The sequence below is a fragment of the Meles meles genome, chromosome 8 (genome assembly GCF_922984935.1).
Source record: "Meles meles chromosome 8, mMelMel3.1 paternal haplotype, whole genome shotgun sequence".
Classification (NCBI taxonomy): Eukaryota; Metazoa; Chordata; class Mammalia; order Carnivora; family Mustelidae; genus Meles; species Meles meles.
The window spans coordinates 112,169,700-112,175,699 of record NC_060073.1 but is presented as its reverse complement, the minus strand read 5'-3'; positions in this window follow the sequence as shown (position 1 = coordinate 112,175,699).

Sequence of the window (6,000 nt, the reverse complement as noted above, 5' to 3'; positions counted from 1 at the left end):
TGAATCAGATAGCTGTTGTGGCCACTGTTGGAGGAGACTTGGGAAACATTAACTCAATCTACACAATTTTGGATAGAGATAAGACACCATAACAGTTACAGGAGTGACAAAAACATCTGTTGAAAAGGAAGTTTGTAGGAGGCAAAGGGCCAATTGCTTGATCCTCAAAGATAGGAGTATGAAAACTGGCCTTCTAATGGAGAAATCGCCTAGGTCAAGAAGGCAGCTCTCAAGGGCTCTATTCCCTCTCGCAGACAAAGAAATGCAAGTGCAAAAGCTGTCCGTGCACTGAATACAGCTGTCTACTGGGGAGCACATATGGGCTATTCTGTCACTCTGGGTCCATGGAACAAAAAGCTTGCCAGCTATATATTCTCTCCCTGCTCTGGGAGAACTCTGAGTGCAGTGTGTAAGTCAAGTTCTAACGGGACACAAATAGATGACACACACATGGGTCATTTGAGGACTCTTGACCCACTGTTTTTTAAGGCAGGGAGGGGAAAACACCAGAGATAGCGGATAGTGAAGGGACCTGGGGCTTGTCACAGATGGGTGCCATTATTACTCCCAGGATGAAAAATAGCCTTGAGGGTAGGGGACCCTTACAGGAGATGTGCCCTTTGCTCTCCCCAGGAAGGAGGGATTAGATAGCTTCCTTGCCCTTCCCACTGTTCTCTGCTGACTGAACTTAGCTGGAAGCAGGAGAGCAAGGGTGCTCTTTGGTGTGATCCTTGCAGGTCAGTCTTCCAGAACACAGAGCAGGGTGGAGAGGGTGGAGAGTGGATTTAGAGGGGGACAAAGGGAAGACATCCAGTGCATTGGGGATATGGGGCCTCTCCCTACACAAACTCCCCTTCTTCCCCTGCCCCTCAATTCCTAATCTGGGTATTGGTATATTATAAAAGGAAAAGCAAGGGCAGCAGAGGTCTGGAGCCCAGTATTCAAGGATTCAAAATCTCTGAGCCCCTTATATATAAGACACCGAACTTCTCTGAATCTGTGTCCTTTGTGTGCTGGTTAAGAGTGTGGGCTACCTGAGAGCAGATTTTACCCCTGCAACTTCTCTCTTTCTCTGCTAATTCTCTCTTTCTCTCTCCCTCTCTTTCTTCATGTGTCATTCAATTCCACTTAAGAACAAAGCGCTTGAAGAGTACTCAGTAAGTGTTAGTAGTTTCTGTCTGTAGACGGGAACTATCTTACCTACTTCTTAGCGCTGTTGCGAGAATGAAACAAGATGATGTGTACCAAAGGATCTCCAAGGTATACAGCATCACATAACAACACCAAGGCCACAGTCCTCCATTTTCCTTTTTCTATCCTCTCTCGTGCCTTCTTTCTTTCCTATCCATTGAGCAAATGATTATGAAGCCAGACACTATCCTGGGCACTGAGGAGCCAGTGGGGAACAAGTCAGTAAGGTCCTTGCAATCCCCAAACACACATCCAAGGGGGCATGTGGGTGGTAAGCGAAGAAGCAAATCAGTGAACAAGGCAATGTCAGGTGGGGTCAAGGGCCTTCAAGAAAGCAGAGCAGGCAACTAGGTTAGGGAGTAAGAGTGGGCGTTTGGGTACAGGGCCTACTCAGTGTGGTCAGGAAGGTGCCTGTAGGGGGAAATTGACTGAAATGTGAATGAATAGAAAATTCTGGCATGGGAAGATTGTGGGGTCAGGTGGTAGAAGGATCTAGGCTGAGGAAACGGAAATACAAAGTCCCTAACACAGAAGAAAGCTTGGTGTGTTCAAGGGTGTAGGAAGAAGGCCAGAGTGTTTGGAGTGCACTGCGGGACGAGGCTGGAGAGGGGGGCAGGAGTTGCTGCTGCAAGCTGCAAAATAAAGGGACGTTGTGATCCGAATCTGTTTCTTCAATTTACTTAGACACTGTCAAGGTAGGTGTGAGGCTTAAGGTGGCCCAGAGAAGACATGGAGCATTGTTCTGAGAAGAGAACCACCTGGAGGGCTGGAACAGCAGGGGAACTGTTTCCCAAGAAGAGGACACTGCAGCCTGGCCTTGAACCAGGGAAGATGACCAACACAGAATGCTGGAGGCAGGAAGTTCTTAGCCAGAGGTGGGGAGCACTTGGACACACAGAGGGGAATGCACAGAAAGCTTTTGCAGGACAGGAAGAGAAATAATCTGGGCTGATTATTTCAGCACTGAGGACAAGTGCTTGGATTTGGTTCTCAGATCCAGGGGCCATGTTTGAGGGGCTGCGTGTGAGAGCCACGCCCTTGCCCTGTCTTCCACCACACCAGTGACCCACAGGTTCGGCCGAGATCTTAGACTATGGGACAGAGCCTGGTTACGTGCCCACCGGGCCTTGTGACTTCTCTCCCACCCTCAGCTGATTCCCAGGCACCAGTCACCATCCAGAAAAGGACAAATCATCATACTTTCAAAGTAAATGAGGATATTAACTAGGGTCAGATGGTGGAAAGGGCTCTGGAATATGAAACTAGTTCTGCCCCTTTATTTATTTTTTTTCACCATTTGCAAACCACTTAATTTCTCTAAGTCACAGTTGCCTCATTTGTAAAATGGAGGCATTGCTTCTTCCCCAGCACGGCTGGAAGCATTCAGTGACATGATGTATAAGAAGCTGTATTTCCACTCCCTCTGCCTCTAGCCCCCTGTGGCCAACAACCGTCTGCAAGTAGATTCCGAAGCTTCTTGGATATCCTGTGCTTGTCACTCAAAGAAGCAATGCCAGAGAAGGTATCTGAAGAGCAGGCTTCCTCTTGGTTAAACCTGGCCAGCCCAATAAGCCCTCAGCCTGGTTTCCTTCCTGAGAGGTCAGATATCCAAGACCAACGTGCTTGTTCTCCAAGACAACAGCAGATGCTTCTAGCAACAGAAGCGAAGGGGTCCGGCATTTTAAAATAGAAAACAAGGTCAAAAAGCTCCATTTGGCTGGTAAATACTGACCTCTTGCAAACATTTTTAGAACCCCAAGTGTAGCGCTGGCTCATTTCCATCAACTGTTTCAGAGTCTATAGATCCGGTTTGTTTCCCTGCCCGAGTAGCTAAGCCTCGTGCCCCAAGAGCTTACGAACGGGTAGGACCTGTGATCTTCATGCAGGAAAATGGTCTATGCATTTAGATGGAATATTTTGTAGTCTGGTAGTCTCTATTTGAATATTTGAGTGGATTCTTGCTGCACAAAATGTTTCGTTCCAACTCCAGCTCAGTGGGTTGCTAAGGTGAAAGCATTTGTGATTAATTCTGTTCATAAACACACTGGAAAGAAGAAGAAGGAAGAAAAAAAAAGGTCCTGTTGTCTATTAGCATTTAAACACTGTGACTTGAATTCAATTTAATTATTTCCTCCCCATGGCTTTAAAATTGAAGGGCTTCAAAATCAGGAGTTACTGCTCATAAAGTTAATGACTTTCCCCTGGTAAAAGAGAAGGAGCTTGGAAATTAAAGCGCCCTAGTGTGGTGGCTATGTGAGGACAGAGAGAGAGCAAAGGGCACTTGATGGGGCCTCGGGAGTCCCAGGTTCTCCCAGGCTGCTCGGCTTCTCCTGGGTGTTCTCATGTCATCATTACCCAAAACAGGGCCAACTGTCTCTAAAGCCTCCAGGCCTGAAAGTTTATGTTCTACCACTGTGGCAGTGATAATGTGGAGATTGTCGCTCTCGCCCAGGACCAAAAATCCTGCAGAGTCCTGGAGTGCCAGAAGAAGCAGTTGCCTTGGTGCGTTCACCACCTACTGACCGTGATCTTGGGGAACAGACGACATCTCCTCCCTGAATGGCAGGAATCATTGTATGCCCATAACCCCACATCTGTCCACCTCTCAGAACTGTTGTAAGGCCCGAAAATCACAGTCAGCTGATGAATGCAAAACAGCTAAGCTAGAAGTGTTCCAAAGAGTTTGGGATGGTGAGATCTCTGGATAGGAGTGTGAAGTTAGGGCTAGGGCTGAAGGTGGTGAGGGTAACTGGTGAGTTGGTGAGGATGTGAGACAGACTGGAAAATGCTGCTCTCCCTCCCCTGCAGGCGGCAAGGGCTCAGGGGGAGCCAGCCTCCAGAGACTGGTCATTGTTCCCCGTGTTGCCTAGCATGAGCCCAGAGCAGAGCAGACTCGGCCCCACGTCGCTGAGCACAGGAAGGTGGCACATGTGTGGGCCCAGGGGAGGCGGCATAGACAAATTGTCCTAGCTACCCTGACAGCCTTATAGAACAGAAGATTCTGAGGAGCTTCCATGTGGAGATGGAAGTTGTGCATGTGGTTGACACCTGCAGTCTGTCATCAAGGGCCGGTCAGACTTTGTTAGACTTCTCCCTCCACTCCATAACCTTCCCTTCTGCCCCCAGGTGTATATAAGGGACAGGAGTTTAAGGACAATTGAAGGCATCCTGGGCAGAGACATCTCAATAGATCAAAGAAGAATGTGAAGGGTATTTGCAAAGAGAAAAGGGTCACACTTCTTTCGACCATTCCTCACCTTTTCTTCTCATTTGCTTTGAAAGTATGATGATTTGTCCTTTTCTGGATGGTGACTGGTGCCTTCTGGGAATCAGCTGAGGGTATGAGAGAAGTCACAGGACCCAGTGGGCCTACAACTGGGCCCTTTCCCAAGGCCTAAGAGCTCTCTGCTCTGTATATTGATTTTCCGTGTTATAATGTGGGGATGCTGTGTTTCCTTTGGATGAACTATAAGACTAGACATATTCCTGTAAGCAGGAGTAAGAAGCTCTGACGTGGGGGTGCTCAGCCTTATTTTCTTGGGTCCAGGTCACTGGGATTCCAGAGTAGCTTGAGAGCTTCACCCAGGGCAGTGCTGAGACCAACTGTCCTTCCTCACAGGGGAATGATCTTTCTCTGCCCCCTCTGGATATAGAGATATTCGTTGTGGAAGTGAAGGGTTCCTTACCCTTTTTGATCCGTCTTTCTATCCCACTGATGATACTTTCCTGAGTTGCCACACCCCCGGAGCAGGTGGTCCTATCTCCTGCTCCAAGATGATTCCTGCATAGTTACGGAATTCCATTCTTCTTGTCAGTGATTTGTTTATTCACAGATTGTGACCCAAAATCGTGGCCAATAAGATATGGGGTAATTTCCCAGGAGTACTCCTGGGAAAGATTTTCCGTGTTCTTCTGTCAGACTTTGTAACTTCCTCACAGCTCTCTGGAACTGCAGCAGCCATCTTGTGACCAGCAAGAGAACTGCCCCAAGGGCAAAGCTGATGTGTTAAGGATGACAGAGTGGAAGGCTACAGAGAACTTGGGAGTTAGGGTTGTATTCAAGCCCCTGAAATATCCAACCATGAAGCCACACTACCTTGGAATATCTGATTTCTAAAGTTAGGCACGTGAGGGTACTCTTATTTGTAGCCAAAAGAATTGGACTTATAGGGAAATTGGCCCCAAGAGAGGTTGCACACAACAAGGGAGTGGGGGACTGTGGGATCAGTTAGTTACCTGGCCAAAGGCGCTGTACCAGGTATATGAGGTGGTGGGACCTGAGTAAATCATGGCATGGAGTTAATTATGAGTTAATTATTAGCTGTGGTCACCTGAAGTGGAGTGCCCTATGAAGATAAGGTTTGGGGGGGCAAAGTGGCAGCTCCCACATAGTTTTATAGAAAGTTTGAAAAAGTCATATTCTGTGACAGGATGATTTCTTCTATTTGAGCTGGACAACTTAACAGGGAGAATGTCAAGTTCAAATTTCTAATTCAGATACAAGCTGAAAATCAAGAATTACCTAAGTCTAATTATGTAAGTTTGAAAGACTAAAACAAAACCCCACAGTTTGCCCCTGCAAATTGCTGAATTACAAAATTGTTAATATCGCTACTTTACTAAGTGTCCTGTGTGAAAGTGAGGATATGCCTTGGAAAAGAGGTGAACCCCAAGGAGAAAAACATACCACTGGGAAGAGCTGGATGATGTATTAGTCTGGGTAGTCTCTCTCTCTCTCTGTCTCTCTCTCTTTACTGAGAGAGACAGAGAAATAAAGAGATTGATCTTTATTATTTTATTACAGACAAA